This window comes from Balaenoptera musculus, chromosome 3, assembly GCF_009873245.2.
Source record: "Balaenoptera musculus isolate JJ_BM4_2016_0621 chromosome 3, mBalMus1.pri.v3, whole genome shotgun sequence".
In the NCBI taxonomy this organism is placed as follows: domain Eukaryota; kingdom Metazoa; phylum Chordata; class Mammalia; order Artiodactyla; family Balaenopteridae; genus Balaenoptera; species Balaenoptera musculus.
The window spans coordinates 39,810,740-39,818,021 of NC_045787.1; positions in this window are offsets into that span (position 1 = coordinate 39,810,740).

Below are 7,282 nucleotides of genomic sequence, written 5' to 3' on the forward strand. Positions count from 1 at the left end.
ACCCCTGCAACACCACTGATAGGAGTCCTATCCTGTGTGAAGGTTCTGATCAAACTCTCAGGCCAGGGATCGGGCATGGATTCTCTCTTCCTGCCTCAACCTGACAGACATAGGAGTCTTCTAAGACTTCCTATTCAGACCTGAGTTTTGGTTGATCAATCCTGAATTCATATAGGAGAAGGGGGGAAGAAAACACTCAGGAAGAGAAGAGTTTCTCTGGCACAGCCTGATATGACTGCTTCTCAGTTCGATCTGCCTCATTTCATTGAAAAACACTGCTTTTGCTAACACTGCTTCTAAACTTCGGATCCTTACCCAATACACGTGAATGTGTGCATTTTTAGGGTACATAATTCAGTGAATACAGCAGTTTGACACTCAAATTGGAATAGCAGCAAAGACAGGCAACTTCCACTGAAAACCAAAAGAGGTTTCCTGAGTGCTCGTCACTTGTTATATCAGCACACTCCAGTTTTAGGGCTAAAGCAATCTATTCCACCACCCTCTGTTCAGACTTGTGTCCAGGACCATGGCACCAATCTGTTTGAAAGCACAAGTTTTTCAATTGTGTTTTTGATAATGAGTCTGCTATAAGCACTGCTTTATTTCCTTGCTCAACTGAGGAGAAAAGCCTAGACTCAGAATCTGCTACATTTTTGGATCAACAAAGGAGCTTATCTTATTTAAATAATGGAAAGAATCTTTATAATAAAAGCAGTGAAGTCATAGTCAATGTATTAATTACCACAAGTAGGTTAAATAAATTCAAATTACTAAGACAAACGTATTTATTACTTTAAGTGAATAAATGTAATTTTGTATAACAAATATTCTAATACATACAGTTTCTTAAACATGCCTGGAGATTAACATAACCTGAAGTTTATAGGTTGCAATTGTTAACCAAAAATCTTTTATATTTAGAAGCTGCATATCACAGAAGATTTCCTTACAAATGTTAATGACATTTATAAAGAAATATAATTGGTTTAAAAGAGACAAAATTGGTACAAAGTTAAAGTGGAAGAGCTTTGCTTCTCCTCCCACCCACCCTAGGTTGAAGGTTATTTGTACATCATGTTCTTAAAACCATTTATGCACTTTTTTTTAAAAAAGGCATGTGTGTTTGATTTGAATAAGAAATGCATACACGTGTTAGTAAATTCAAAGGGAACAAAAGGATATCTAGGGAATAGAATGTTTCTCTCCCACCCCTATATCCTGGTCACCAAGTTCCCCTCCTCTGAAGCAATGAATGGTACCAGTTTCCTGTATATTTTTCAGAAATACTCAGTGCATAAGCAAGCATGTACCTGTATTTTTGTTTTGTTTTGTTCTGCATAAAAGGTGCCATACTGAAATTATTTTGTGCAGTTTGTTTTGTCCACTTTTTATATCTTATAAGATATAGATTGTTCCATATCAGTATAGAGTTGGCTCATTTTTTAAAAAAAGAAGATAAAGTGTTAAAAGACATAGATGTACCACAACTTAGGCTATTTTTTAAGACCTTTCTTGTTTTGGGTATCCTGTGCTAGCTATTCATCAACACTTTATTTTTCCTTCACCTTTTATTTACTGTTCACCTTCTTGATTTATTTGTTTGTTTTCACTTACATAGCGGAAAAGGTAAGAACAAATGTGATGATGATGATGACATAAGGATATAGGAGGGTGAAGAGACAATTTGCTTTCATGAGGATTTTTCAGTGGTGTACTGGGAAGTGTGATTTAACAATAAGTTTTCCAGGGGAAAAAGCCCTGCTTGGTGGCATTTGCTGATCATTGTATCATAGTCAGTTTCAAGCTACCAATGTGATGCCACTGAACCCAGAGTTGGGAAGAGATACTATAGTATTTTTACTGAACAGATACAAGAGATTTAACCTCATCATTATAGATAATAGTAAAATGATTAGGAAGTGATGGGTTTTAAAATATGTATTACTTTTGTTTTGGTATAATTTAACTAATACACCTATACTTACATAGCTTAATTTTGAATAGCAGCTTGTTAACGTCTAACAATTGGCTTACAAAATTCCTGAGAATATTACAATCAGCTCTCATGAGCTGGTATGCACCAGCTCTAGCACGCCTCTAATTGTGTTTATCCTCATTGAACAGGTACCCACATTAGCATATGTCTAAAGATATCTTCTCTTGACTCATAATCATCTCAAATTTAATATGTCCAAAAGCAAAATCCTGATTACCCTCTATCCTCAAACCCCTTTCTTCCAATTGCTCCAGTCAGAAACCTTGGAATTATCCTTGACTCCTTTCTTTCATACACACTACATCTAATCTGTCTGTAAATCCTGTTGGCTCTACTTTCACAATATGTCCAGTATCCAACCACTTCTCATCACCTCCACTGACACCACCTTGGTCCCTCTTGTATGCCAACACCTAGGATGTTGTCTAGCACATAACTAGAACTGAACAAATATTCATTGAATGAATAAAAGTATGAATGCAAGGCAGAATATTTTGAAAAAAAGTAATCTCATTTTTATGTGGTTTAACTTTCCTTTGTCATTACCCAATCAAAAATCTGCAATGGGCCCTTATTTTCTAGAAAACTGTTTGCAATTTGTAAGCCAGTGACTTTTCACAAATCCACATACGCACCAAACATTATAATATGTCTGGTAACAGATGAACAAACATTTTTTCCCTATGTCTGTAGATGCTTTGGTGGTAAGTAGAACACAAATTTATTTTAAAATACTATTAAATTTATCGTACCTTTTTTGTCATTATACAGTTTTTCAGAAAAATCCCAAAAGTATGATCACAAAGGAGTCCTTGTACTGGAAAAAAAAAAAAAAAGAAAAAGAAAAAGCTAACCTAGGGGAAGAAGTCCAAAATCAATTGCATTTAATTTTAAAACTCACTAATTAAAATTGTGCTGGGTGATACTCATAGTACAAAGAGGTGTGCCTGACTTTGTGAGTGATAACAACATGAATAGGACATATCCTTGGTCCTATAAGAATTTTAATCTACTTGGGAGATAGACACAATTCAAAATAATTCTACCATGAGTTCTACTGTGAAAAGAATACAAAGTACTATGAGGCTATCTGGAAAGAGATCAATTCTACCTAGAGGAAAAAGGCTTATCATCAGAAGAGGTGGAGACAGTCTGAGCCGGGCCTTAAAGGCTGGCTAGCTAGAAGGTAGAAACACATTCCAGGCAAAGGGAAAAGGTTGAGTTAAAGAATGGGCATGAAAGTGAAGAGTGTACTCAGAGAGGCCCTGTAGAATGGTTTTTATGGCTAAAGGTATATAATTGTAAGGCGTGGAATGGTAGGATAAGCTAGAAAGATAAGTTGCAGTCAAATTGCTGTGGGCTAGGCTGATGAATTTGGTCTTTGTTCTGCAAGTGAAAAGCAGCCATTAAAGTTTTTCAATTGCATTCAACAAATATCTATAAGTACCTAATATGTAGCTAGCCATGATCCAGGTACTAGAGATGCAGTGGCCACTAAGAGAGATAAGATATTGTCTACCCTCAGCCTTTGAGCAAGAGAATGATGTCACCTGATCTATATTTTTGGAAGATAAATCCACAGAAAAGATTGACTAATTTCTTAGTTTTGCAGTCGCTTATAAGAGGAAATTATTTTGGACAGATAAAATATATTCACTATAAACAATTCCCCTCACCTTGAATTCCCTCCAACCCCTTTTATAGGGAAGATAGAGTCAAAAAAAGTTTTTTCTTATAGAGAGGGATGAGGAGCAGGAGGCTTGTTATGAGTTGAATTGTGTCCTCTGAAAATTAATATGTAGAAGTTCTACTCTCAATAGCTCAGAATGTGACCTTATTTGGAAATAGGTTCACTGCAAATGTAATTAGTTAAGATGAGTCCATTTAGGGTGGACCCTAATTCAATATGACTTGAGTCCTCATAAAAAGGGAAATTTGGATGGAGATGCACACCGGGAGAATGCCATGTGAAGGTGAAAGCTGAGATTAGGGTAATGCTTCTACAAGACAAGGAATGTCAAAGATAGCCAGCAAACCACCGGAAACGAGATCCATGGAACAGATTCCCCATCACAGCCCTGAGAAGGAACCAGTCCTACCCATACCTTGATCTTGGAGTTCTAGCCTCTAGAACTGTGAGACAATAAATTTCTGTTCTTTAAACCACCCAGTTTGTGGTATTTATGTCAGTTCTTGCAAGCTTATAGAAGGATGAAGGCTATAATGTTCCACATTAGAAAAGGAATAGAGAAAGATCTCTGTTGGCTTGGTGAAATCAGAGTGGTGAAAGCTGAGTCTGTAAAGCTGGACAGGGTTCTTGAAAGGTAACGGGGAAGACAACACACTAAAAAGGAACTTTGAGGGGAAGAATAGAAAAGTCTAATAGGAATGTTCAATAAAACTTTGCTGTGTGGTATGTGATGTCATTCTCTTCTTCAGCTCCCCTGAAAGCATTCAGTAAAATCTACATTATTCACTTTCTTAGGTGATTTAGATTTGAACTTTTAGATGAAGCAAAAACCATGTTCACCTGGTTCAAGGTGAACAATCAATGACAAGGTTTCCCACTGAGCCCTCTCATAACTACAACAGAGCCTCATTCATTTCAGAGATATTGATTAAGCACCAACTCTGAGTCAGGCACAGTGTCAGGTATGTAGAATTCAGTAATAAACAAGATAGGCACAATCCCTGCCCTCATGGAGCTTAAAATCTAGTGAGAAAGAGACAATAGGGACTTCCCTGGCGGTCCAGTGGTTAACACTCTGTGCTTCCAATGCAGGGGGCACAGGTTCAATCCCTGGTTGGGGAACTAAGATCCCACATACTGTGCTGTGCAGCCAAAACATTAAAAAAAAAAAAAAAAAAAGATAGGCAATAAATAATTCATCATGCTTCTATTAAAATTACTATTGATTTGAGTAGTTTCACTTATACAAGTAGTATGTGCAAAGGCAAAGTATAGGATACTGTAATAATATGTAGCCTAGGGACTTCCCTTGTGGTCCATTGGTTAAGAATCCGTCTTGCAATGCAGGGGACGACAGTTCGATCCCTGGTCTTGGAATTAAGATCCCACATGCTGTGGGGCAAGTAAGCCCACGTACCACAACTACAGAGCCCACGCGCTCTGGAGCCTGTGCACCACAACTAGAGAGAAGCATGCGCGCCGCAATGAAGGGCCTGTGCCCCTCAATGAAAGATCCTGCGTGCCGCAACTAAGACCCCACGCAGCCAAAAATAAATTAATTAATTAAAATAATAATAATAATAATAATATGTTGTCTAACATAGGCTGGCGAGCCGCTAAAGCTGAGACTTGAAGGTTGAGGAGGAAGTAGCTGGCAGTGGTAGCCTGGGGAGGGCTGGGGGTGGTAATGAAGATTTTCCCACACAGACGGAAACAGTGATACTCTGAAGGATCACAGAGCTTGGTTTATTTGACAAACAGCAAGCAGGTCATTGAGTTTGAAACTCAGTGGGGAAGGCACAGAAAGGTAGAAAATGAAGCTGGAGAGGTGAGTGCCAGATCATGCAGAAATTTGTAGGATTTTAAATTTTATCAGAAGAGCAATCGCAAACCATTAAGAAATTCAAACAGGTCAAGGATACCATCAAATTTCAATTTTAAAAATTCTATTGTCCACAGAATTGGGAAAGAGGGATTGAGGAAGAGGGAAGAGAAAGAGGGGAGAGGAGGGACATGACCACTGTTGGCTTCTGCTTTAGGTTATTTGAGGAAACCCCACAGCCTCCTTGTGTTCTGCCTACATGGGGATTGCTGCTTCCCATGCCAGCCATGCTCTAAGATGCTGAAGAAACTCCTTGGTTGTTCTCTTTGGAGAAAGTAGAAACAAGGTAAATATATTAAAGAGTGAGATCTTTCTTGTAAAGTCTCCTTATTCTCCTTTGTGTTTTCTTTCCACACCTAGGTCGTGATTTATGCCATTTCATTTTCATTGACTGGAGAGCATTGCTTATTAGACTCAGATCCACTTGCCTTTGGTAAGGACAAACAGTTGATGTTCATTTATTTTTTATTATACCCTTACTGATGTTCCTTCCATTTGCCTTCTTTATTTTTTTCAAGATTTGATTCTAGGGGCTTCCCTGGTGGTGCAGTGGTTAAGAATCCGCCTGCCAATGCAGGGGACACATGTTTGAGCCCTGGTCCAGGAAGATCCCACATGCCGCGGAGCAACTAAGCCCGTGCACCACAACTACTGAGCCTGCGCTCTAGAGCCCGCGAGCCACAACTACTGAGCCCACGTGCCACAACTACTGAAGTCCGCGTGTTGCTCCGCAACAAGAGAAGCCACCGCAGTGAGAAGCCCACGCACCGCGACGAAGAGTAGCCCCCACTTGACGCAACTAAATAATGCCCGAGTGCAGCAAGGAAGACCCAATGCAGTCAAAAATAAATAAATTAACTAATTAATTTTTTAAAAAAAGAAAAAAAAAGATTTGATTCTACATAGAGCATTATTTAAAAACAAAAAAACTTCAAAGCAATAACTTTTGCAAACGTGGCAATTTTTCTTTAAAAAATTCTAAATGTTTACATTTGTTCTCTGTGCTGACTTGCGACATGCTTCAGATTCAAATGAAGGTCATATCCACAGTTTATCTGGACTATAAAGAAGATTATAAAACTAGCAACACTCTTAAGAGATACTTGTTATCTATTTGCTGTATGGACATAACATGCTCCCTCAACCTCATATTTGACCCTAGTCAATATTTTAGTTGTCCGAGGGTATCAAAGAATCAAGACTTAAAAAAAAAAACTCATGTTTTCTCAGTACTTAAAAGTTTATCTAATGTTTCTAGAAATGTGTGAAGGATGAGATATGAAAAGGAGTATGCACTTTCCCCAAGCCTAATTTTGACAGCTTAAAAAAAGAGAAGCGTCTTATAAAACATTATTTAGACTGAAAAGGAATCCAAACAAACCTTCAAGCCATCGGTCTGCACTTTAAACCCCTAAACTAGCCAAGGACTTGAGATTTTATGCTTCCTTTGTTGTGAAGCTAAATATTATGGGATGTAATATTATGAGATGTAATGTACCTGACTCAAACTTCATTTCCATTTACATGGAATTTGAAAAAGGAAACTAAATTGATGTTTTATTTGCCGCACTCTAAGGAACATTGCATGTACCAGCAAACCGCCGGTCACCTAAGATAAGAGTAAGAACTTTATTTCTCCGTTCAATTATCAATATATTAGTATCTGCTAAATTCTCAACTCCCAAGTTTAGGAACAATGTCTTTTTTTTTT